This window comes from Symphalangus syndactylus, chromosome 13 (assembly GCF_028878055.3).
Source record: "Symphalangus syndactylus isolate Jambi chromosome 13, NHGRI_mSymSyn1-v2.1_pri, whole genome shotgun sequence".
NCBI classification, from domain to species: domain Eukaryota; kingdom Metazoa; phylum Chordata; class Mammalia; order Primates; family Hylobatidae; genus Symphalangus; species Symphalangus syndactylus.
Genome location: NC_072435.2, coordinates 107,128,000 through 107,153,011, shown reverse-complemented (window position 1 = coordinate 107,153,011; position 25,012 = coordinate 107,128,000). Strand labels below are relative to the sequence as shown.

Genomic DNA, 25,012 nt, shown 5'->3' with positions numbered 1-25,012 from the left:
AGAATTTAAAAGCGATTATGTAGTTATATTAAAAATTTAGTCTCTTTTTAAGTGTCCGTTGATGAACAAAGTGGGAATTCCTGTTACTCATTTGCAAGGCATTATTGAGTGTTCAGTAACATGTTGCAAGGTACTTCTGGGCAATCCTGAACTTGGTCCTCAAATTCTTTTTTTTTTTTGAGACGGAATCTTGCTCTGTCCCCAGGGTGGAGTGCAGTGGCACGATCTCGGCTCACTGCAGCCTCTGCCTCCCGGATTCAAGCGATTCTCCTGCCTCAGCCTCCTAAGTAGCTGGGACTACAGGCGTGTGCCACCACACCAAGCTAATTTTTGTATTTTTTGTAGAAACGGTTTCACCATGTTGGCCAGGATGGTCTCGATTGCTTGACCTCGTGATCCGCCCGCCTCGGCCTCCCAAAGTGCTGGAATTATAGGCATGAGCCACTGCACCCAGCCGGTTCTAAAATTCTTTTATTTATTTGTATATGCCAAATTCTGTAGTGAAATATGTAATTCTGTTGTAAATCGTAATTCAGTGCAATTTGATTTTCACTATTCAAATCTATACCAAAAGCTGTTTTTATTGTTGGGCTGATTCTTCTGCACTGTTACTTGGAAATAATAATATACCAGGATTCTTTCTCTTAGACTTAGGAGTCTTTCTCTTGGCTTGCTTTTTCAGAGGCTAACAGTACTGGGTATTCTTTAACTGTCTTGATATGCTGATGAAAGCACAGTGTTCTGTTTTTGAATCTTCTCAAATGTCCTTGTCTTTGATTCACAACTCTTTAAGAGGCCTTTAGCATCCCATACAAGGAAACAAGTCTTTTTTTAGCTGCTACCTTTGGAGTTGATTTTGTTTATGCCTAGGAGCACTAAATTATTTGTACTTATACTATTGAAATATTCCACTGTTATAAATTCAAAAATTGACTTTGGAAGATAAAATTTTAGTTGAATTTAATACATAGCACTCTGGAAAGAGTATTGGCCACAACAAAAAAAAAGGTTCCCTACTCTATTGAGTACCAGGTCATTTAACAGCCATTTACGGTATACATTCTCTTTTTGTTTTTATGATGAATTGATATCTCCCAAATGTGAAAGAGTGAGTATTTGAGATGTTTGTGATAGTCCATTCCTTGCTCCTCTTCAAAATTAATGTCATTAAATTTTTATTACTTTATTAGATCTTCATTTCTCAGATAATTTTAGTTCATTATAGAAAGGCAAGAAAATACAGATCAGAGTGACAACTATGAAAATCTCACTATACTCATAAAGGGATGGGTATATTTTGCTATATATTACAAAATTAGTTTTCTTGATGAGGACATCCACTATTGGAGTAATTTCAGGTATCTTATTTCTTCTTCTCTCTCTCTTTTTTTTTGGAGATGGAGTTTCGCTCTGTTGCCCAGGCTGGAGTGCAGTGGCCTGATCTCGGCTCACCGCAACCTCCGCCTCCTGGGTTCAAGTGATTCTCCTGCCTCAGCCTCCCGAGTAGCTGGTTACTGAGGCGTGTGCCACCATGCCCGGCTAATTTTTGTATTTTTAGTAGAGACGGGGTTTCACTATGTTGGCCAGGCTGGTCTTGAACTCCTGACCTCGTGATCCTCCTGCCTTGGCCTCCCAGAGTGCTGAGATTAAAGGCGTGAGCCACCACGCCTGGCCAGCTATCTTATTTCAAAACTTACAGTGGTTTAGTGAATTACACAATCGCGTCCAGTGCGTAGTATCCTGAAAATAGTATTAAGTCATGTGTTTAGGACGTCAGGTCTCTTAAGCTAAGACTATCCAGGCAGAAATTGCCCTCTTCTATAAAAGAAGAAAAGTATTAATTAGGAAGTACTATCAGTATGGAGAAAACATTTTAGAATTATTAATTGACATGGTTTCCTTTTTTTTTTTATTTCGAGGTGGAGTCTGTATTGCCCAGGCTGGAGTGCAGTGGTGCGATCTCTGCTCACTGCAACCTCTGCCTCCTGGGTTTAAGCGATTCTCCTGCCTCAGCCTCCCGAGTAGCTGGGATTATAGGCATATATCACCATGCCCTGCTAATTTTTTTTTTTTTTTTTTTTTTGTATTCTTAGCAGAGACAGGATTTCACCATGTTGGCCAGGCTGCATGTTTTTGTTAATAACAAAATTAAGGCATTTAGTACTGCATCTAGATTTTTTTATTTTTTATTAGAGACTTACTCAGATTACTCCCAAAGTAAAGGAAGGTAGGGTTTAAATCAGTGCTTCTTAATGCTGGGTTCACGTTTAGTCACCTGGGGAGTTTTTAAAAATGTTCTCACTTCTAGGGATCCTAGTTTAATTATAATTAGCCTGGATGAGGCTCTGGGCAGTCGGGTGTGAGCTATGGGTTTCATGTGATGAGATCCCAGGAGTGGCTCTGTTCTGTGGCCTTGAGAATTTGTGCTTTCTAGGCCAGGTGCAGTGGCTCACGCCTGTAATCTCACTTTGGGAGACGGAGGTGGGCAGATCATTTGAGGTCAGGAGTTCGAGACCAGCCTGGCCAACGTGTTGAAACCCCGTCTTTACTAAAAAATTAAAAAATTAACGGGACGTGATGGCACATGTCTATAATCCTAGCTACTAGGGGAGAGGCTGAGGCAGAAGAATCGCTTGAACCTGGGAGGCAGAGATTACAAGATCACGCCACTGCGCTCCAGCCTGGGCGACAGAATAAAAAAAGAATTTGTGCCTTATTTTCTTGCTTCACAGTCCCCTTTCTGTCTCAGAATTGGCAACTGCCTGAAATAGTCTCTGCTGTTATCGTTTGATAGTACTTTTCCACATCTTGAATGGATAGATGGATTGAATGTTTTTTATAACAGAAGTGGAGGAATGATTAGAGTATACTAATATGACATTGTAGTTTCCTAAAAGATATGAATTGATTTCATTTCTGAGCTTTTATCTTATAATTCTCTTCTGTAATAGTGCTGTCAAATTATTAAGGTTGATAATATTAACTAAAATTTGAGTGCATATTCTATGTGCCAGACTCTGTGCTAACAGATTTACCTACATTTGTTCACATAATCATCACAAGTTGTTTCTGTAGTAGATACAGCTATTATCCACGTCATAGATGAGGAAACAGAGGCATATTTAGGAAACTTGCTAAAGTGAGGACATAAATCTAGCTTTTCCACTCTAACTCATGTTCTTAACATTATACTGCAGTGACATAAGTTACGTGGTTTGGTTTGTTGTTTATCTCAGTTGTCATAAGTCCGAGTTAATGTTTGTTTGTTTTGAGACGGAGTCTTGCTCTGTCGCCCAGGCTGGGTACAGTGGCGTGATCTTGGCCCACTGCAACCTCCACCTCCTGGGTTCAAGCAGTTATCTTGCTTCAGCTTCCCTAGTAGCTGGGATTACAGGCACGTACCACCACACCCGGGTAATTTTTGTATTTTTAGTAGAGATGGGGTTTCACCATGTTGGCCAGGCTGGTTTCAAACTCCTGACCTTAGGTGATCTGCCCACCTGGGCCTCCCAGATTGCTGGGATTGTAGGCATGAACCACTGCGCCCAGCCAGTAAGTTGCGTGGTTGTTAAAGGATTTCTCCACAAATAAAGCTAAAAGTAAAAAAAAAAAAAAAAAAAAATATTCTCAAGCAATGTAAGATGCAGATTATGTTGTTCAAGGTTTTTTTTGTTTGTTTGTTTTTTATCTTTGGCTTTATTTTGGGGGAAACCTTTTTTTCTTTTCCTTGGGACGGAGTTTTTGCTCTTGTTGCCCAGCCTGGAGTGCAATGGCGCAATCTTCGCTCACCGCAACCTCCACCTTCTGGGTTCAAGCGATTCTCCTATCTCAGCCTCCCGAGTAGCTGGGATTACAGGTATGCGCCACCATGCCTGGCTAATTTTTATTTTTAGTAGAGACTGGGTTTCTCCACGTTGGTCAGGCTGGTCTTGAACTCCTGACCTCAGGTGATCCACCTGCCTAGGCCTCCCAAAGTGCTGGGATCACAAGCGTGAGCCACAGTGCCCAGCCAGGGAAACCTTTATTTTGAGTCACCCAGGCTGGAGTGCAGTGGCGTGATCTCAGCTCACTGCAACCTCTGCCTCCTAGGTTCAAGCGATTCTTCTGCCTAAGCCTACCGAGTAGCTGGGATTATAGGCACCTGCCACCATGCCCAACTAATTTTTATATTTTTAGTAGAGACGGGGTTTTACCATATTGGCCAGGCTAGTCTCAAACTCCTGACCTCATGATCCACCCACCTTGGCCTCCCAAAGTGCTGGGATTACAGGCGTGAGCCACCACACTGGGCTGCTGGGGAAACCTTTTAACATGAGTAAGGTCAGTGTGACTTTTAAGTTCTTGGTGCTAACATCATTGATTTCAATAAAGTTTAAAAGTTATACTCATGCATATATGCAAATGAATAAAAGGCTTTGAAATAGTGACTTCTTACGGTACAATGAATAAGTTTCCTTTGGTCTCTTGAATGTTATACATGTTCCAGTTTGATTTACTGACAAACTGAAAGTACCTTTACGTCATGTGAACTGTGAGTCACCTTGGCACATTCATAATTAGAAGAGACCATCAGATTATCATTGGAAAATCAGTTTGTATTTATCCTTTTTTTTTTTTTTTTTTTTTGAGACGGAGTCTCGCTCTGTCACCCAGGCTGGAGTGCAGTGGCGTGATCTCGGCTCACTGCAAGCTCCACCTCCCGGGTTCATGCCATTCTCCTGCCTCAGCCTCTCCGAGTAGCTGAGACTACAGGCGCCTGCCACCACGCCCAGCTAATTTTTTTTTTTTTTTGTATTTTTAGTACAGACGGGGTTTCACCGTGGTCTCGATCTCCTGACCTCGTGATCCGCCCGCCTCGGCCTCCCAAAATGCTGGGATTACAAGCGTGAGCCACCGCGCCCGGCCTGTATTTATCCTTTATTTGAATTCCAGTGCAGACAGATCTGAGATTCTCTTCATTTTGCCAAAACTTCTTAGGGCCTTCAGTTGCTTTTCCTCTGTATTCGTGTACCTTTGGAATTGTCCTGTTATCTCTGCTTGTTTTTTACTTGATTTTCCATCCATTTCCAGTATTCCTTTCTCCTCTATTTTTTTCCTTCATTTTCTTTCTGCTCTTCCTGTTGCACCATTATTCATGTTTTTCTCTTTACTCCAACTCAACTATGGCTTTACTTCTGTTTCCTTATTCCATTGTTCCTCATACTTTTTCCTACTGCTTCATTTTCTTTGTAGTATTCTCAGCCTAGATGATAGGCGTCAGCAAATCTACTCATCAGTAAATAAATTTTATTGTAGCATAGCTATGCCCATGCATTTGTGCATTGTCTATGGCTGTTTTGATGGCTGTAGCCATAGAGTTGAGTAGTTGTAGCTGACTGTAGGACTTGTAAAGCCAGAAAATTTGACTGTCTCTTTACAGAAAAGTTTGCCAGCTCTTGGCCTAAATCATATTTTCTGCTGCATTTAGGGCTATTTAGGACTGATCAAAAATACGTGCTATACTGGCTTTGGTGAAGTAACACAGAACATGCTCTGTCCTTTAAACTTACAACTAATTGCATGCTTTGATTCTAATACTGTATAATATCCTGCGATTCTTATTCATGACCATTCTAATTGGATTTAGTCTGAAGAATTACTTTTGCTTAACAGATTCTTTGTCACATTTAGTGAAAAATCATATAAGGGGAAGGTTGGTTAATGGAAAAGATCTCCATCAACTAACCACTCTCTTCCTTGTCTACAAATTTATCTTCTTCCTCTGTGCCTTTTTTTTTTTTTTTTTGAGATGATCTTGCTCTGTTGCCCAGGCTGAAGTGCAGTGATGCGATCGCAGCTCACTGCAACCTCGACTTCCCAGGCTCAGGTGATCCTCTCACCTCAACCTCCTACATAACTGGGACTATATGTGCACATCACTACGCCTGGCTAGTTTTTTATATTTATATTTTTTGTAGAGATGGGGTTTCCTCATATTGCACAGGGTGGTCTCAAACTGCTGGGCCTAGGAGTCTTCCCACCTTGGCCTCCCAAAGTCTGGGATTACAGGCATGAGTCACTATACTCTGCCTCATTATTATTTTTCCTCTGGTTTTAGTAGAGAGGATTTTTAAGCCAACTTCAATCATGCCCTTGACTCTCTCCTTTCTACCTACGTCCTTGTTCTTTTTTCTTTTTCTTTTTGTTTTTCTTTTTTTTAGATGAAGTCTCGGTCTGTCACCCAGGCAGAAGTGCAGTGGCGTGATTTCAGCTCACTGCAGTCTCAGCCTCCTGAGTAGCTGGGGCTATAGGCGCCCGCTGCCACGCCCAGCTAATTTTTGTGTTTTTAGTAGAGACGGGGTTTCACCATGTTGGCCAGGCTGGTCTCGAACTCCTGACCTCAAGTGATCACCTGCCTCGGCCTCCCAAAGTGCTGGGATTACAGGTGTGAGCCACCAGGCCCGGCCATCTTTTTTTTCTCCTTGCTCTTTTATACCACTTCTCTGTTTCTGGACTCTTCAACATCTGCCTTTCTAGTTAATCTTTCCCTTTAGCATGAAAACCTATTCACTTCCTGCTCATCCTAAAAAGGATTCTTTTTTTTGTTTTGTTTTTGTTTTTGAGACGGAGTCTCGCTCTGTTGCCCAGGCTGGAGTGCAGTGGCACTATCTTGGCTCACTGCAAGCTCCGCCTCCCGGGTTCACGCCATTCTCCTGCCTCAGCCTCCCCAGTAGCTGGGACTACAGGCACCTGCCACCACGCCTGGCTAATTTTTAGTATTTTTAGTAGAGATGGGGTTTCACTGTGTTAGCCAGGATGGTCTCGATCTCCTGACCTTGTGATCCGCCTGCCTTGGCCTCCCAAAGTGCTGAGATTACAGGCATGAGCCATCGCGCCCGGCCCAAAAGGATTCTTTTTAATCCTGAATTCTTCTAGCCATTATCCTGCCTAAGGCTACCATTAACCTCTAACTGCCAGGTCCTTTGAAATCTTTTTCTGTCTGTATTGCTGCACTTGAATGTTGGTTTCACCCTCCTTCAGAATTTGCTCTTCTGTATTTTTTATGTTTATTGATCATTCCTTCCCTGCCTCATTCCTGGGCTTCTTTTCCGTCACACACCCTTAGATGTGTGTCCCCAGTGTTTGTTTCTTTGCCTGCTGCTCTTGCCACATGACACTCACACACTGCCAGCTACCACACACAAGTTCCCTCCTGTCATGTGTGTATCATTGTCCTTACACCATGTTGTATTAAAATTATATGCTTGTCTCCCCTGTTATACTTTGAGCTTCTTGTGCTCAAAGTAAAGACAGTGATACTGTCTTTATTATTTATTCTCATGGTCTAGTATAGTGCTTTGGCGCGTAGTACAGGCTCAATATAAGTGTGTTTGAATAAATGAAATTCAGTGCCTTAATACACTTTTGTAGAAGCATTATTTTATGGAAAGAATGAAAAAGCCGTTAGTGGTCTTACATATATAGTCATCCAGCAGATACTTAGAGAGCTCTGGGATGTGTTCCTTGCTGTGCTTGTTGCTATGGACAGTACAGAGAAATATAAGAATCTATTTTGGGTCCCTTTTGAGAACCTAGTGAAACTGTATACCTAGTGAAACTGTATACCCTCACCTTAGAAAAATTTACACACATGTAGATTTTACATGTAATTCTTTTAAAAATTTTTTTTTTTTTTTAAGAAACAGGGTCACGCTCTGTCACTCAGGCTGGAATGCAGTGGTGTGATCATGGCTTAGTGTAGCCTCGACCTCCTGGCTCAAGCAACTCTCCCACCTCAGCCTCCCAAGTAGCTGGGACTACAGGTGCGCGCCACTATGCCCGGCTAATTTTTTTTTAATATTTTGTAGACACTGGTTCTCACTATGTTTCCCAGGCTGGCCTTTACCTCCTGGGTTCAGGCAATCCTCTACCTTGGCCTTCAAAAGTGATGGGATTATAGGTGCAAGCCACCATGCCAGCACTAATGTAATTTCATGGTGTTCACAGTTTCTTCAGGGTGTTCATATATGCCATGTACTCTATTCTAAGCATTTTTAGAGTTAGAGATAGCAAAGCACGTGAATGAATTCAAGAAAAATGGAATGTTGTACTGCATGACATTGAATATCAAATGGAGTCAGCGATGCAAATAATTGTGTAGATTTTACAAAAAAAATTAGCCTGGTGTGCTGGCGTGCGCCTCTAATCCCAGCTACTCGAGAGGCTGAGACAGGAGAATCATTTGAACCCAGAAGGTTGAGGTTGCAATGAGCTGAGATCGTACCACTGCACTCCAGCTTGAGCAACAGAGCGACACTCCATCTCAAAAATAAAAATAAAAAATAAAAGAATTGTGTAGATTTTAGTAGTTGGAAGAAGTTGGAGTGTTAATGTGTAATTAGAGAACAGTGAGAAAATTCTACAGATTGTTTTATTCTGGTGTTGTGCTGTTGTGTTCTCGTATGGTTGTCTTTTTGGTCTGGTAGTGTATCAGTAACAGAGTAGGAGTAACAAACAGGGATCTCTTCTGAAGGGCGTGGTTAGAAAAGCTATTTACGGCCTCAACTTTGCTGCGGTTTATTAAGACACAGATACGTGTTCATTCTGGGGCCAAACAGTAGATGGAGAGTGGCATTTATTGAGGCCAGTATGGAGGCAGTACAGAGATTATTGAGATTGAAAGAAAAATAGGTAGAACAGATCTATGTAATGGAAAGCTAAACAGAATAGTTCGTGGTACACAGCAGAAAAGCATTACATGTTTATTAAGATATGGTCATCTTCCATTTATTAAAGTTATATGTTTTATAATTTTTAGAGTATATAGAAATTCTCTGTCCTATCACATTTGCCAAAGTCAGAACAATAACTTCATTTATTAAATATAAAATAAAAACCTCTAGCATAAAATAGAATTTTATCTGGACAAACAATAAATACTGTGTGGTACTAGTAAGAGTAAGGTTGATTCAAGATACATGGGAGCAGAATCCAAAGTGTAGAAGTAGGCCAGGTGCAGTGGCTCATGTCTGTAATTTCAACACTTTTGGAGGCTGAGGCGGGAGGATGAGTTCAGGAGTTCAAGACCCGCCTTGGCAACTTGGCAAAACCCCATCTCTACAAAAAGTACAAAAATTAGTTGGGTGTGGTGGTGTACGCCTGTAAACCCAGCTACTTGGTAGGCTGAGGTGAGAGGATCACTTGCAGCCAGTAAGTCAAGGCTGCGGTGAGCTGTGGTTGTGCCATGGCACTCCAGCCTGGGTGACAAGCAAGACCTTGTCTCCAACCAGCCAGGCGTGGCGGATCACCTGAGGTAAGGAGTTGGAGACCAGCCTGGCCGACATGGCTCTACTAAAAATATAAAAATTAGCTGGGCAGGGTGACGGGCACCTGTAATCCCAGCTACTTAGGAGGCTGAGGCAGGAGAGTTGCTTGAATCCAGGAGATGGAGGTTGCAATGAGCCGAGATGGTGGTGCTGCACTCCAGCCTGGGTGACAGGGCCAGACTCTGTCTCAAAAACAAAAACAAACAAGCATAGGACATGGGGATAAATTGAAGATTTATGAAGACACTGCTGAAGGAGACATAAAACTAGATTTGGCTAAATGGAGAAACATGCCATACTTTGAATGGAATTAATACTACAATGTTGTCAGTTTTCCTCAAAGAAATCTCTAAAGATAATATATTCAGTTTTGGCCAGGCATGTTGGCTCACACCTGTAATCCCAGCACTTTGGAAGGCCGAGGTGGGCTGATCACTTGAGGACAGGAGTTTGAGACCAGCCTGGCCAACATGGTGAAACCCTGTCTCTACTAAAAATACAAAAATCAGCTGGACATGGTGGCGGGTACCAGCTACTTGGTAAGCTGAGGCAGGAGAATTACTCGAACCCCGTAGGTGGAGGTTGCAGTGGGCTGAGATTGCACCATTGCACTCCAGCTGGGTGACTCCATCTCAAAAAAAAAAAAAAGAAAAGAAAATTTTATATATATATATCTGTTTTTGTAGAAATTGACAGAATGATTCTAAAGTTTATTAGATTATGTGTATTAACAGAAGAACTTTGGAAGTTTTTTTCCACAAGAGTCATGAAGGAGGACTTGCCCTACAAATTATTAAAATATGTCAGAATTAAAACATAACTTGTCAGCTGGGTGCGGTGGCTCACGCCTATAATTCTAGCACTTTGGGAGGCCGAGGCGGGCAGATCACGACCAGCCTGACCAACATGGAGAAACCCCGTCTCTACTAAAAATACAAAATTAGCCGGTCATGGTGACACATACCTGTAGTCCCAGCTACTCGAGAGGCTGAGGCAGGCGAATCGCTTGAACTTGGGAGGCGGAGGTTGCAGTGAGCCGAGATCGCGCCATTGCACTCCAGCCTGGGCAACAAGAGTGAAACTCTGTTTAAAAAAAAAAAAAAAAAAAAGAAAACATAACTGTCACAGTGGCTATACGTATGGAGAATCCAAAACTGAATTTATGTGGGTATTTTGTTAATATACAGTAAACATAGCACTTTAATTCTGGAGGAAAGGTGGGTTATTCAGTAAATGATTCTGGGACATTGGGGACAAATTAGATTCCTATTTCACACTGATAAATAAAATCAAATAGATTAATGAGAAAACTGTGATTAAACAAAACAACACCCAGACTACACTGGAGCAAATCTGTGAATTTGTATAATTTTGAGTGGAGAAGGACTTTATAAGCATGATTCCCACAGCAAAAAAGTCATGAAGTAAAAGATCGATATATTTGATTATAAAAAAATTAAAGATTTAGGCCGGGTGCTCACGCTTGTAATCCCAGCACTTTGGGAGGCCAAGGTGGGTGGATCACTTGAGGTCAGGAGTTTGAGACCAACCTGGTCAACCTGGTGAAACCCCATCTCTACTAAAAATACAAAAAAATTAGTCAGGCATGGTAGAACATGCCTGTAATCCCAGCTACGCAGGAGGCTAAGGCAGGAGAATTGCTTGAATTCAGGAAGCGGAGGTTACAGTGAGCTGAGATTGTGCCACATCACTCCAGCTTGGGCAACAGAGCGACTCCATCTCAAAAAAAAAAAAAAGACTTAGATGTGTCCAAAAGTACCATACATTTAAAAGGACATGCTACAAACTGGGAAAAGTAGAAAAAAAGTTTTAAAAATGACCAGTGAATGTAAAAAAAGGTGGCCCTCCTCACTTGTAATGATTTAAGAAATGCAGTTTATTTTTATTTTATTTTATTTTTTTAAGAAATTCAGTTTTAAAGCAGTGGAATATGATTGTCTATCAGCTTGTGCTGAATGGTAAATGTGAGAAAGATTACTACTACTTAGTGGTACTGAGGGAGTTGCAAAACACTTAACACTCTGCTAGTGGGATGGTTTAAGTAAAACAGGTATCATTCTTAAACTCTTTATTAGGTAAAGAATAGGTAAGTAATTCATATGTTTCCAGGACATTTTCAGTAAGACTGTTTACTGATAGGGTTGTGTAATGCTAATATACTTACTATCTGGTTTTAGTATTATTTTTTTCTCTTGCCTTGGATGGTTTCAATGGAGTCTTATGCATGCAGATATATTAAAACTAGTAATAAAGCAAGAGAAGGAATGTGGATAAATTATCTCAGTTTAATTTCTACTTTGTTCTATTTCTATTTCATACTCCTGGGAAAGAATATTAAGTGGACATGTGTAATTAAACAGTTGTTCTGTTTTTTATTAGAAAAGAATCCGAATCTGTAAAATGTTTTACATATTTGCCAGGGAAACAGAAAAGATATTTGTACAGCTGTAAGAATTGGAATTCATTTCATTTTACTGACTTTTCCTTAACCTAATTCTAAACACTTTTGCCATAGGTTTGAGAATAAGTTGTTATAAAAAGACTACTATTCTTCCCTGATAGTATTGGCATTTCAGTTCCTAAATTCTGTTTTTTGATTCTTGAACATTTCTGAATTTACCTTTTTTGTCTTAGCTCTTCTACAGAATCATTTTCTTCGTTTTTTTTTTTTTATTTTTGAGACAGAGTCTTGCTCTGTCGCCCAGGCTGGAGTGCAGTGGCGCGATCTCGGCTCACTGCAAGCTCCGCCTCCCGGGTTCATGCCATTTCTCCTGCCTCAGCCTCCCAAGTAGCTGGGACTACAGGCGTCCGCCACTAAGCCCAGCTAATTTTTTGTATTTTTAGTAGAGACGGGTTTTCACGGTGTTAGTCAGGATGGTCTCAATCTCCTGACCTCATGATCTGCCCGTCTCGGCCTTTCAAAGTGCTGGGATTACAGGCGTGAGCCACCGTGCCCGGCCTTCTGTTTTTCTTTCTCTTTAACTTTTGAGCTGAAAATAGTACCTTTCATAAAGAAGTGCTCAAACAATGATTGGACTGATTTCTCCTTATTTCTCTCTTTCTCTCTGTCTCTTTCACTCTCTCTCTTTTTAGAATTTTTCTTTTTTAAATAGGGACGAGGTCCCACTATGTTGCCCAGGCTGTCTTGAACTCTTGAGCCCAAGTAATCCTCTTGCCTCAGCCTCCCAAAGTGCTCAGATTACAGGCTTAAGCTATCACACCAGGCCTAGGCTAATTTCATATTTTGAGATGGCACAAATTTCTTTCAAGTAGCTAGCTTTTCCTCCTCCTCCCCACTTAAAATAGATCCTGATCCAGAAGCCTAATGGAGAAAATGAAAACAGAATGTTCACCCATAAACAGTATCTTTGTATTGGAATCTTTTCTAAAACTTGTTTTGATCTTTTTAGGAGATAGTGTGGGAATCAGCAATCTAGTATTACGTACGTGGAGTCTATCACCTTGTTTTTTTAAATACAGCAAACCTCATGAAGTGAATTTCCGTATTTTTTCTTGTTCTTGTTAGTTTTGCACCACTCAGGCTTTGCTGTAGAATTTGATATATATTTGATTCTGTAGAGCGTGGGCTGTTGATCTTCACTCAGCTTTCAGAGGAATCTGATTAGTAAGTTTGAGTTTTTTATTATTTTTTAGTTGATTTTGAAGTAAAATACAGCACCATTTTAAGTGATACCATTTCTAAACAATTTTCAGTTCAAATTTTAAGTTAGCTAATTTACAGCTTAAGAAAATTGTTTTAAAAACATAAAATTACTGGCTGGGTACAGTGGCTCATTCCTGTAATCTCAGCACTTTGGGAGGCCAAGGCAGATGAATTGCTTGAGCCCAGTATTTCAAGACTAGCCTGGGCAATATGGTGAAACCCCATTTCTACAAAAAATACAAAAAGTAGCCAGACACGGTGGTTGTACCTGTAGTTCCAGCTATTCGGGTGGCAGAGGTGAGAGGATCACGTGAGCGCAGGGAGATTGAGGCTGCAGTGAGCCAAGTGAGACCCTGGTTTCAGGAAAAAAAAAAAAAAAGTTACTAATTGCAGTGCCTTTTATTTAGTGGGCTTAGTCAAACTAAAATGATGTTATTTTATCTTATAAATGTTTTCCCTTGGATTTTAACTGAAGAATCCAATTTGTACCTCTCACAAATAGTAAGTAAGGAAAATAAATACTGCTTTTTATTACTTAAATAGGATATATTTTTCTCTTAGGGATTTTTTTTTCTATTTTATCTTACTTTATCTCAGTGCTAGAAAATTTAATCATTCATTTGAGATAGGGAGAAAATTAGGTTTTTTTTTTTTCTTCTATTTTGAGACAGGGTCTCATTTTGTTGTCCAGGCTGGAGTGCAGTGGCGCCATCGTAGCTCACCATAACCTCAAACTCATGGGTTCAGGTGAGTCACCTTAGCCTCCTGATTAAGCTGGGACTGCAGACATGTGTCACCACTCCTGGCTAATTTTTGTTGTTATTTTTTGTTTGATGAGGTCTCATTATGTTGCCCAGGCTGTTCTCAAACTCTGGGCCTCAAATGATCCTCCTGCCCCAGCCTCCCAAAGTGCTGGGATTACAGGCGTGAACCACTGCTCCCAGCCCATTTTTTTTTTAATATATTCACAGCATTGTGCAACCATCACTACAATCAATTTACATTTTCATCACCCTGAAAAGAAACTCTGAACCCCTTAGCAGTTCCTCTCTGTTTGTTTCAACTTTCCCCAGCTCCAGGCAACTATTGATCTATTTCTTCATAGGTTTGCCCATTCTGGACATTGCGTATTAATGGAATAATATAATATATAGCCTTTCTTTTTCTTTTTTTTTGAAACAGTCTCACTGTGTCCCCCAGGCTGGAGTGCAGTGGCATGATCGTGGGTCACTGCAACCTCTGCCTCCCAGGTTGAAGCGATTCTTCTGCCTCAGCCTCTTGAGTAGCTGGGACTATAGGCGCCTGCCACCACACCTACTAATTTTGTATTTTTAGTAAAGACGGGGTTGTACCATGTTGGCCAGGCTGGTCTCGAATTCCTGACCTCAAGTGATCTGCCCGCCTCGGCTTCCCAAAGTGCTGGGATTGCAGCCATGAGCCACCGCACCCGGCCATATATATTATGATAGGCTTGTTTCACTTAGTATGTTTCTTCCATGCTATAGCATGTATTAGTACTTCTTTCTTTTTTATGGCCAAATATTTCATTATACAGGTACACAGGTACACTACATTTTGTTTATTCATCAGTTGGTGGACATTTTCATTGTTTTCACCTTTTGACTTATGAATAATCCTGCTATGAACATTGACTTTTAAAGTTTTTGTGTGGGCCGGGTGTGGTGGCTCATGCCTCTGTAATCCCAGCACTTTGGGAGGCTGGGGCTGGCAGATCACTTGAGGCCAGGAGTTCGAGACCAGCCTGCCCAACCCCGTCTCTACTAAAAATACAAAAATTAGCTGGGTGTGGTGGCGTGCACCTGTAATCTCAGCTACTAGGGAGGCTCAGGCAGAGAATCACTTGAAGCTGGGAGGCCGAGGCTACAGTGAGCCGAGATCACGCCACTGCACTCCAGCCTGGGTGACAGAGTGAGACTTCATCTCAAAAAAAAAAAAAAAAAAAAAATTGCGTGTGGACATAGGTTTTCAATTCCCATGGGGGTGTGTGTGTATGCATACTCATGCATACATACACATACCTGCAAGATAATTGCTGGCTCATATGCTAAATCTATGTTGAACCTTTTACATAACTGTTGGGCTGTTTTGTTTTCTTTTTTTTATTTTTTGAAAATAGAGGTGGGGTCTTACTGTTGCACAGGCTGGTCTCCTGGGTGTAGTGTCTGTATCATTTTACAATCCTACATAGCTGTTTCCAGTGTAGCTGTATCATTTTACAATCCTACTAGCAGTGTCTGAGGTTTCTTATGTTTTTCACATCCTCACCAGCATTTGTTATTGTCTGTCTCTTTGATTATAGCCATCCTAGTGGGACAGTAAGAAGTAGTATCTCACTGTAGATTTTTTTTTTCTGTTTTACTAGCAGTGTCTGAGGTTTCTTATGTTTTTCACATCCTCACCAGCATTTGTTATTGTCTGTCTCTTTGATTATAGCCATCCTAGTGGGACAGTAAGAAGTAGTATCTCACTGTAGATTTTTTTTTTCTGTTTACAACTTTACTTTAAAAATTATATATGCACACATGGTAAAAAGTTCAAAAAGTGCATACCAAAAGATTTAACAGTGAAAATAGAAAATAAGGGTGGTCCTTGTTTTCTTCCACCAAGGCAAATATTGTTATAATCTCCTAAACAACTGGTCTTCCAGATTTCTCATTTTCAGTCAATCTTGGGCATTGACGTAAAGAAATTCTTAGACATTGCTTTTATTAGATCATCTCATTCCTTGCTCAGAATCTTCAGTGGCCACTATCGTTTACAGAATAAAGTTGGGATGCTATACAGGGCCCTTCCCAGTGGAACTTCTCTTTTTCAACCTTATCTCATTATTTCCCAGTGTTAATCCACTCATTGACCTACTATGCTGGTATGTTCTGTGTGTTAGACATCACCAACTTTGTGCCTTCTTTTTTTGTTTTTGAGATGGAGTCTCACTCTGTTGCCCAGGCTGGAGTGCAGTGGCGCGATATTGGCTCACCACAACCTCCGCCTCCCGGGTTCAAGTGATTCTCCTGCCTGAGCCTCCCGAGAAGCTGGGACAACAGGCGTGCGCCACCATGCCCTGCTAGCTTTTGTATTTTTGGTAGAGACAGGTTTCACTGTGTTTCCCAGGCTGATCTCGAACTCTTGACCTTGTGATCCACCTGCCTTGGGCTCCCAAATTGCTGGGATTACAGGCGTGAGCCACCGCGGCCAGCCTGTGCCTTCTTCTTTTACTCCTGGATTTAATCCCAACGTGAAGAATTTACCTTACTAACTAGAGTTTTAGATACTTTTTCAAAACCAAGCCCACATCTGTCCTTTTTAGAGTCTTTTCTTACCTTCCCTGCTCATTGTGGTTTGTTTTTATTGCCTGTAACAGTGGCTGTTAAACTTTACATTTTAAATTAATTTATGTTTGTATGTATTTATTTGTTGAGAAAGGGTCTCTCTCTGTCACCCCTACTAGAATGCAGTGGTGCCATCATGGCTTACTGCTTCCTGGGCTCAAGCTGTTCTCCCATTTCAGCCTCCCCATGCACCACCCTACCTGGCTAATTTTTTTGTTTGTTTTTTTAGTTTAGTTTTTGTAGAGACAGATGTCTCACTGTGTTGCACAGGCTGATCTTGAACTTCTGGGCTCACGTGATCCTCCCATCTCAGCCTCCCCAAGTGCTGGGATTACAGGTGTGAGTCACCATGCCCAGACTTTAACATTTTCTTTTTAGTATAGAATAGGTCAGTTTTTTTCCCTCTGATGAGATCCCATGCTGACTCTTAGTTAAAACAAGCCTTCGGTTGGAAGAAGAGCAGTGGTGTCCTAGCTCCCTACCTACTCAGCTTTCCCTTGCCTTCTGGGGTGTCCTGAAGACATCATAGGGTGTCATGAAGTACAGTTGGAGAACCAGTGGTCTCCATCATATACCAAACACTCATCTTCACGAAGCACTGTGTACTATTTTTTTACTGGTATATTTTCTCTGTTCCAATGCATTAAACTTTTCTGGAGTTCAGAAAACAAATTTATAGAATTCAGGAAATGCATACCCCCCAACCGTGGTGTCTAGTATATATACAGTGACTTACAGATAACAGGTGTTCAACATATATATATTCCTTTGATTGATTTTTGAAAAGTTTACATATATATATTTTTTATATACGGCATCTTACTCTATCACTGAGGTTGGAGTGTGGTGATGCAGATCTTGGCTCACCGCAGCCTCCTCCTCCCAGGCTCAAGTGACTCTCCCACCTCAGCCTCCCGAGTAGCTGGGACCACAGGTGTGCATCACCATACCTGGCTAATTTTTTATATTTTTGGTAGAGATAGGATTTTGCCATGTTGTCCAAGTTGGTTTCAAACTCCTGAGCTCAGGCAGTCCACCTACCTTGGCCTCCCAAGTGTGAGCCACCACTGAAATACTTATATTTTTAAACTTAATTTATTTATATTTATTATATTTTTATGTTTTTATATTTTAAAACATATTTTTATACTCACTAGACCCAATTTTATACTCCTAAACTAGGGAATAACTTTTTTTTTTCTTTTACATAAGCATGGTACCATAGACAGTGATTAAAATTGTAATTACCATTCATTTCTTAGTTTTGTGGCTGGGACACTGATGTCTTCAAATGTTAGTTTGCAAATACAGTCAGCCCTCTCTATCCATGGGTTACACAACTGTGAATTCAACCAACCATGGATCCAAAATATATGGGAAATAGGCTGGGACTGTGGGTCACACCTGTAATTCCAGCACTTGGGGAGGCTGAGGCAGATGGATCACCTGAGGTCAGGAGCTCAAGACCAGCCTGGCCAACATGGCAAAACCCTAGCTCTACTGTAAGTACAAAAAATTAGCTGGGCATGGTAGTGCACATGTGTAATCCCCCCTACTTGAGAGGTTGAGATAAGCAATTTGCTTGAACCTGAGAAGTAGAGGTTTCTATGAGCTGAGATTGTGCCACTGCACTCCAGCCTGGGCAACAGAGTGTGAGACTCTGTCTGAAAAGAAAAAAAAAAAAAAGAAAGAAAAAATATTATATGGGAAATAAAAAGCGTCTATACTGAACATGTACAGACTTTTTTTCTTGTCATTATTCCTTAAACAATGCAGTACAACACCTATTTCCGTAGCATTTACTTTGTATTAGGTATTATAGGTAACCTAGAGATTTAAAGTATGCAAGAGTATGCAAATACTACACCACTTTGTATCAGGGACTTAAGCATCCATGGATTTTGGTATCCCTAGTGGGTATTAGAACCAATCCCCCATAGATGCTGAAGGACAACTGTAGTGTGTGTTGGAATAATTTATTTTCAAATCGATCATTTGGAGAACACTATTCTTCAGGAAACATAGCCTCCTAAGTTCTGTTCCATCCATCCCTTTCACCTCCGCAGCGTTGTAGCATCCTGCTTTCATGACTGTGTCATCACTCGGAAGGAACTGCTCTTCCAGAATGCTTTTCAAGATCTACTCTGACCACAGCTATAAACTTTACACTTCTATTCTCTTCTTGCCCCTCACAGCGTTCTTTGTTCCTCTAAGATCTTAAACTCTGTCTACACCTAATCCAGCCTGCTGGGTGTGGCTGGAGAAAGTCCCACTGGGGGATGATTAGTTAGGAATGTAGGGTTTCCAGCTCTTGTTGGAGTCTCAGAAGAGCTCAGCCTTGATGACCACTCCTTCCAGTCCCTTACCTGTTTGCTTTATTCATGGCAGAGGCTCTTTCTTCCTGCTTGTCAGTACAAAGAGGCAGGATTCTTAACCTGGATCTGTGGATTCTCAAAGAATTTGTGGAGACAATTCAGGGCATTGATGATCTTGGATGAAGAGAAATTTACATCTTTGTTTACACTAACCTTCAAGTGAAATTTAGCATTTTTTGCCATTTAAAAATATAGGCAACAAACAACTAGTATTAGCAGTATTTATGACTTAAGCACCTATAGAACTCAGTTAATTTCATATTGCTTCATGTTATGGATATCTCAAATTGTTATTTTATATATATATATATATGTATTTTTGAGATGGAGTCTCGCTCTGTCTCCCAGGCTGGAGTACAGTGGTGCAGTCCCAGCCCATTGCAACCTCTGCCTCCTGGGTTCAAACGATTCTCCTGCCTCAGCCTCCTGAGTAGCTGGTATTACAGGCGCACACCACCATGCCTAGCTAATGTTTGTATTTTCAGTAGAGAAGGGGTTTCACCATGTTGGCCAGGCTGGTCACCAACTCCTGACCTCAAGTGATCCGCCTGCCTTGGCTTCCAAAGTGCTGGGATTACAGGTGTGAGCCACCACACCCGGCCTCAAATTATTTTTAGAAACAGAATCTTGCTGTGTTATCCACTCTGGCCTTGAACTTGCGGGCTCAGGCAATCCTCCCACCTCAGCCTCCTGAGTAGCTGGGATTATAGGCATGTGCCACTGCACCAGGCTTTACATTATTGTGTATGTTCATCACCTCTTTAAATTTATAATAGTTATTAAACCTGTTACTGCATCTTAATATTTAATGCTTTAATTAAGAAGCATGTATGTTACTATGCCAACAGATTTTTTTAGTTTTTGATAACTGCATTTCATTGTTAATTGTTCTCATTTGATTTCCTGTGTATTTTATGAATTTAAGTACATTTTGAATACGGTTTCATAGGCTTCCCTAAAATATTGAAGGGGCCCATGGATTAAGAAAAAGGCTAAGAATCCCTAATCTAGAGGCTCCCCACAGTCCTCTTTTGTCATCATACCCCTACCCCATTCTGGCCTGAGGAGCGCGGCTCCACCTGTGCCCTTGGTTTTGTTGTTCCAATCCATACATCCTGCACCCTTACTCTGTTTCTTATCCCCAACTTGTTTCTTTATGTTATTCTTCAGTACTATAGTCTTTAATCTGTATAATACATGGTGTAGTATATGCTCGTAGTATACAACTCAGTTAGAACAGATGAGCATACAGTGAAAAGATAATCTCCCCTCTAACCCCCAGTCCCCCTTCCCTGGGGAAGCCTGTGGTCTTGTGTACGATTCAGAAAATGTTTATACACATATTTTTTATATATTTAATTTTTGAGACGGAATCTCGCCCTGTCGCCAGGTTGGAGTGCAGTGGCACAATCTTAGCTCACTACAACCTCCACCTCCCCTAGTAGTTCAAACAATTCAAGGTTTAAGCAATTCTCCTGCCTCAGCCTCCCGAGTAGCTAGGACTATAGGCGTGCACCACCATGCCTGCCTAATTTTTGTATTTTTAGTAGAGACAGGGTTTCACCATGTTGGCCAGGATGGTCTCGATCTCTTGACCTCATGATCCACCCGCCTCAGCCTCCCAAAGTGCTGGGATTACAGATGTGAGCCACTGCACCCGGCCTGTTGATTTAATTTTTAAACGGAGTTTCGCTCGTTACCCAGGTTGGAGCGCAGTGGCGTGATTTTGGCTCACCGCAACCTCCGCCTCCCGGGTTCAAGTGATTCTCCTGCTTCAGCCTCCCGAGTAGCTGGGATTACGGGCATGCACCACCATACCTGGCTATATTTAGTAGAGATGGGAGTTTCTCCATGTTGGTCAGGCTGGTCTCGAACTCCCGACCTCAGGTGATCCGCCCACCTCGGCCTCCCAAAGTGATGGGATTACAGGCCTAAGCCACTGCGCCCCGCCTATACACATTTTTTTGTTTTTGTTTTTTTGAGACAGAGTCTGGCTCTATCGTCCAGGCTGGAGTGCAGTGGCGCGATCTCCGCTCACTGCAAGCTCCGCCTCCCTGGTTCACGCCATTCTTCTGCCTCAGCCTCCCGAGTAGCTGGGATTACAGGCGCCGGCCACTATGCCCGGCTAATTTTTTGTATTTTTTAGTAGAGATGGGGTTTCACCGTGTTAGCTAGGATGGTCTTGATCTCCTGACCTCATGATCTGCCTGACTCGGCCTCCCAAAGTGCTGGGATTACAGGCGTGAGCCACCACTCCCAGCTATACACGTATTTTTAATGCCACTCCAGTCTATGTTGGAACCATTTTACTTCCCCTTTCTTATTTTCTTCTTGTGTTCTTGAAGGCCTAGATCAGCTGTTGCTGATAGGCTGTCACTGTCACTTTAGAAAGCCAGAGCCTTTTGTTCTTAATTGTATTGTAGCACTCATTGTATTCGATTCTAAAAGATGTGCTTCATTTCTGTAACTAGTCTCTTACACCCAGGAGCTCCTAGCTCCTACAGGAAATGCTGGGAATTGTTGTCAGTCAAATATGAATCCCCGCCTCCTCCAGACTTATGAGTGCATTGTAGGTACTCAGTAAGTGCTAAAAATGACTAAATAGTCCCACTGATACCAGTCTATATACTGATACTTTATATAGTGTATAGATTGGTCCACATATAAAGATGACACATAATGAGAAACTGTCTTAAAAAGTTGTTGAAAATGCCGCAGGAATAGGAATTGATCAAAACAATATGATTTTTTAGGTTTACATAGAATTTTGATGTTTGAGAAAAGGCTGATTTAGTTGAGAAGAAATGGGTAGCTGAGGATTTTGATGACTTCTCTGGAAGCACATTTGAGGGTTTCTGATGTTAAATCTGATGTTAATGATTATTTTATCCAGTTTTATGTCATTTTATAGTTTTTATACATTTAAGTTTATATTTATTTCTAATGTTTAACACTAGCATTTTAGTTATTTGACCATTATTCTGGCCCTTTAAAAAATGCTCAGACAAGTTTGAGTGATTTTTCAGAGGCATTATTGGCTCAGAGGTAAACGAGGAAAGATTGAGAAGCTGAATAGGTACTCTTGTTTCCTGGGTATGGGGCTGGGGATACCCAGATGAGGTTCACACATTGGTTGAGACATTTCTTTATGACCACCACCAGGTGGCATCACCGGCCCCAAATGACTAGGTTTCTGCCCAGAATCAGAAGGGAAGGTGTTGAGAGCCCACTGCTGTGGGGGTAGCATGGAGGTGGGATACAGGGGCTGGAGGTGATACAATTTTGTTCCTTCCTCCAACATCGCCTGCTAGTCTAGAGGCTTTTATAAATTGAAAAACTAATTCTTTATCATCTCATCTGATGGTTTTTATGTTTTTCCTTTTTTCTCTCTATGCCTGTAGTTCCTTCAGAAACAGGTAACACTTTTCTAATAGTCACTTTGTATTCTTGCATCTTGTTCTTACAATGCTTTTGTTTCTCACCATAGGGGATGATGGAAAATTAGTATACTTTGACTTATGGCATTGGTAAAATCTGCATGCAAATTCCCACAGTTGCCTGTAGATTAGAGCCAGTTCTTTCACTACTTTGCAGGAATCCTGGTTACAACATTGTACTATTTACTACCAACGGTTTTTTTTAAATCCAGACTTGCCGGGCATGGTGGCTCATGCTTGTAATCTCAGTGACTTGGGAGGCTGAGGCGGGAGGATTGCTTGAGCCCAGGGCTGCAGTGATTGCAGCACTGCACTCCAGCATGAGTGACAGAGCAAGACCCCATCTCTTAAAAAAAAAAACAACTTTTTTTTAAAGAAATAGAAACAAAAGGCCGGGTGCGGTGGCTCATACCTGTAATCCCAGCACTTTGGGAGGCCGAGGTGGGCGGATCATGAGGTCAGGAGATTTGAGACCATCCTGGCTAATATGGTGAAACCCTGTCTCCACTGAAAATACAAAAAATTAGCCGGGCGTGGTGGTGGGCGCCTGTAGTCCCAGCTACTGGGGAGGCTGAGGCAGGAGAATGGCGAGAACCCGGGAGGTGGAGCTTGCAGTGAGCCGAGATTGTGCCACTGAACTCCAGCCTGGGAGACAGCGAGACTCCGTCTCAAAAAAAAAAAAAAAAAAACAGAAACAAAAATCCAACCATTTTAAAACAAATCAGAATTTACGATAGTGGATATTGTTAATAGTGCAGAATGGATACCCAGATCTTGCTTCCTTTCTAGCTAATGATGCAATGTTGGCCTGAAATGCATTACTTATAGCCAGGGTTTTTCTCAGCATCCTGATGCTATAGCCTCATTTTGTGCTAACTCTCCACTTCTGCACATCTTCCCCTAAGTCCTTTACTCATCTTTAGAAAGAGCTACTTTTGGTGAAATTTTAAAATCAAGGAATATCATTCTTTATAGAATCACACTTCTGTGTTTTCCCCTTCCCCATTTCTGCCTCAAAAGCAGACCAGACTGCTACATAACCTGTGAATACTTTTTTTTTAAAAAGTTTGGTATTGTAAACAGAAGATTTAAGATTAAAATGTAGCATTGAGAAAAACAGATTTATTAATAATGTTGTCTTAACCTAAATTCTGGTCAGTGGAATAAAGCCTGGGTTGCTAAAGTTTTAGATGCTTGCTTGCTTTTCCACACTGGCTCTTACTTGGGGATCCTTTTAGAAATCTGTTTAGAATAATACCGTAAAAACATATTTAAGCTACTTTGTGTGTACATTTGGGATCTTTTGATTTGAAGGCAGCTTGACTCAAGATTTTCTAAATATTTTCACACACACACATACCCTGTAGGGAGAAAAAAAATCCGTTTATATGGTTCTATAAAAATCTCTGGCTGCTTTGAGCTTTAATTTCTTGAATCAAAAGAGTATTGTCTTTAATGCTGAGCTTCTATCTAAATAAATATTTTATTTACTTAAATGTGTGCTTTTCAAAAACTGGTATGATTAAGACATTAACAGGATCTTACACGTAAAGGAACAGTCCTGTTGCTTCTTCCAGAAGATAATATGGCTGGTTTGGAATTTTCCTATAGTGTAGTTTTTTGTCTAGTGTTGTGAGAATTAAAGGGATTTCAGGATCTTAAGGTAGGTTATCATTTGATGTTTTCTTGGAACATTTTACATTCTTGAAAATACACATGGTTAAATTAATTTTTGCCAGCAATCCACATAACTTTAAGATAATGTAGAGAAGGACTTGATTCAGGTTAGTATCAAATAAGGTCAGATTTCTAGTGCCATCAGTAGCTTTCAGCAAAGATAAGGTGTTGGTAAGATAGCATTAGTCTCTTAGAATCTCTTAGAGAGATTTTCCAAAATTCAGCCATTTCTAGTGAATGCTCCATTCCACCCCCAGCTGAGACCTGCTGCTCTGGGGAACTCCCTCAGCACACTCTTGGCTCTTAGAATTGCTAGCAATGGGAGTAGTGCTGCTGGTGGAGCTGGCGGCTAAGCCCAGAGGTAGATTAATGCTTTTATTCCCTGATGTACAGGTACACACACTCATACCTACCCACACCCAGTTTGGGATAAGAAGAGGTTAGAATTAGCTAGGCTTGAAGTTCCATGCTTTAATTTGCTGGCTCAGATTTCTTATTTTGGCATCACTTTGCCCATTAGGGAGACAATGACAGTTATAGAAGCATTGCCAAATAAAAAATCCATCTGGAATAACCTCTTTTTTAGGAGTATTGTGTGTTTAGTTGTTGATTCGTCCCTTCCTCCTCTTAGTGACAACTTGCAGTACTGGGAAGGAACAGTGGCTGGGAGCTTATATTCCTCAGCAGACCCAGATCAGCAGAAGTATTACTCCTTAGTTCGTAGTAGGTGGTACCCTATGGGTCCAGTCATTTAAATGCAAGCGTATATCTACAGAGTGTTTCCTAGTGCCATCATTGCCCAGTGGGCCTTTATTTAGCTGAGTCTAACTCCCAACTAGAGAAAATTTCCTGTGCCAGACAGCAGTATGGTCAGCTAACATGTGGATGCTACATTTGCTGTCATAAGTCAGTACTCTTCAATAACACAAAGTGAGAGTGTGTTAATAGGAAGTCCAGGTATGCCTGCTACCTGAACTTTCTGAGACAGGTAATACTGTAGGGCCTGAATGTTATAGCAGAGTGGTTATATATGAAGAAGTGGGTTCTGGGAGGGGTTAAGCCACTTAGAATGGCTTCACTTACTAATGGCAAGAGTTTGCTGGGATATTGACCACTGCACATAGACATGAATATGGAAAGTTAAAAACAAAATCCACATATATTTGGCTGCAAGTACTCTGAA

At 41.2% G+C, this 25,012-nt stretch overlaps 1 protein-coding gene across 29 annotated transcripts in view; it reads left to right on the top strand.

Moving 5' to 3' along the window:
* Nucleotides 1-25,012, top strand: part of ATXN2 (ataxin 2) — a 149,340-nt gene that overhangs the window by 50,453 nt on the left and 73,875 nt on the right. The window lies entirely within an intron of this gene.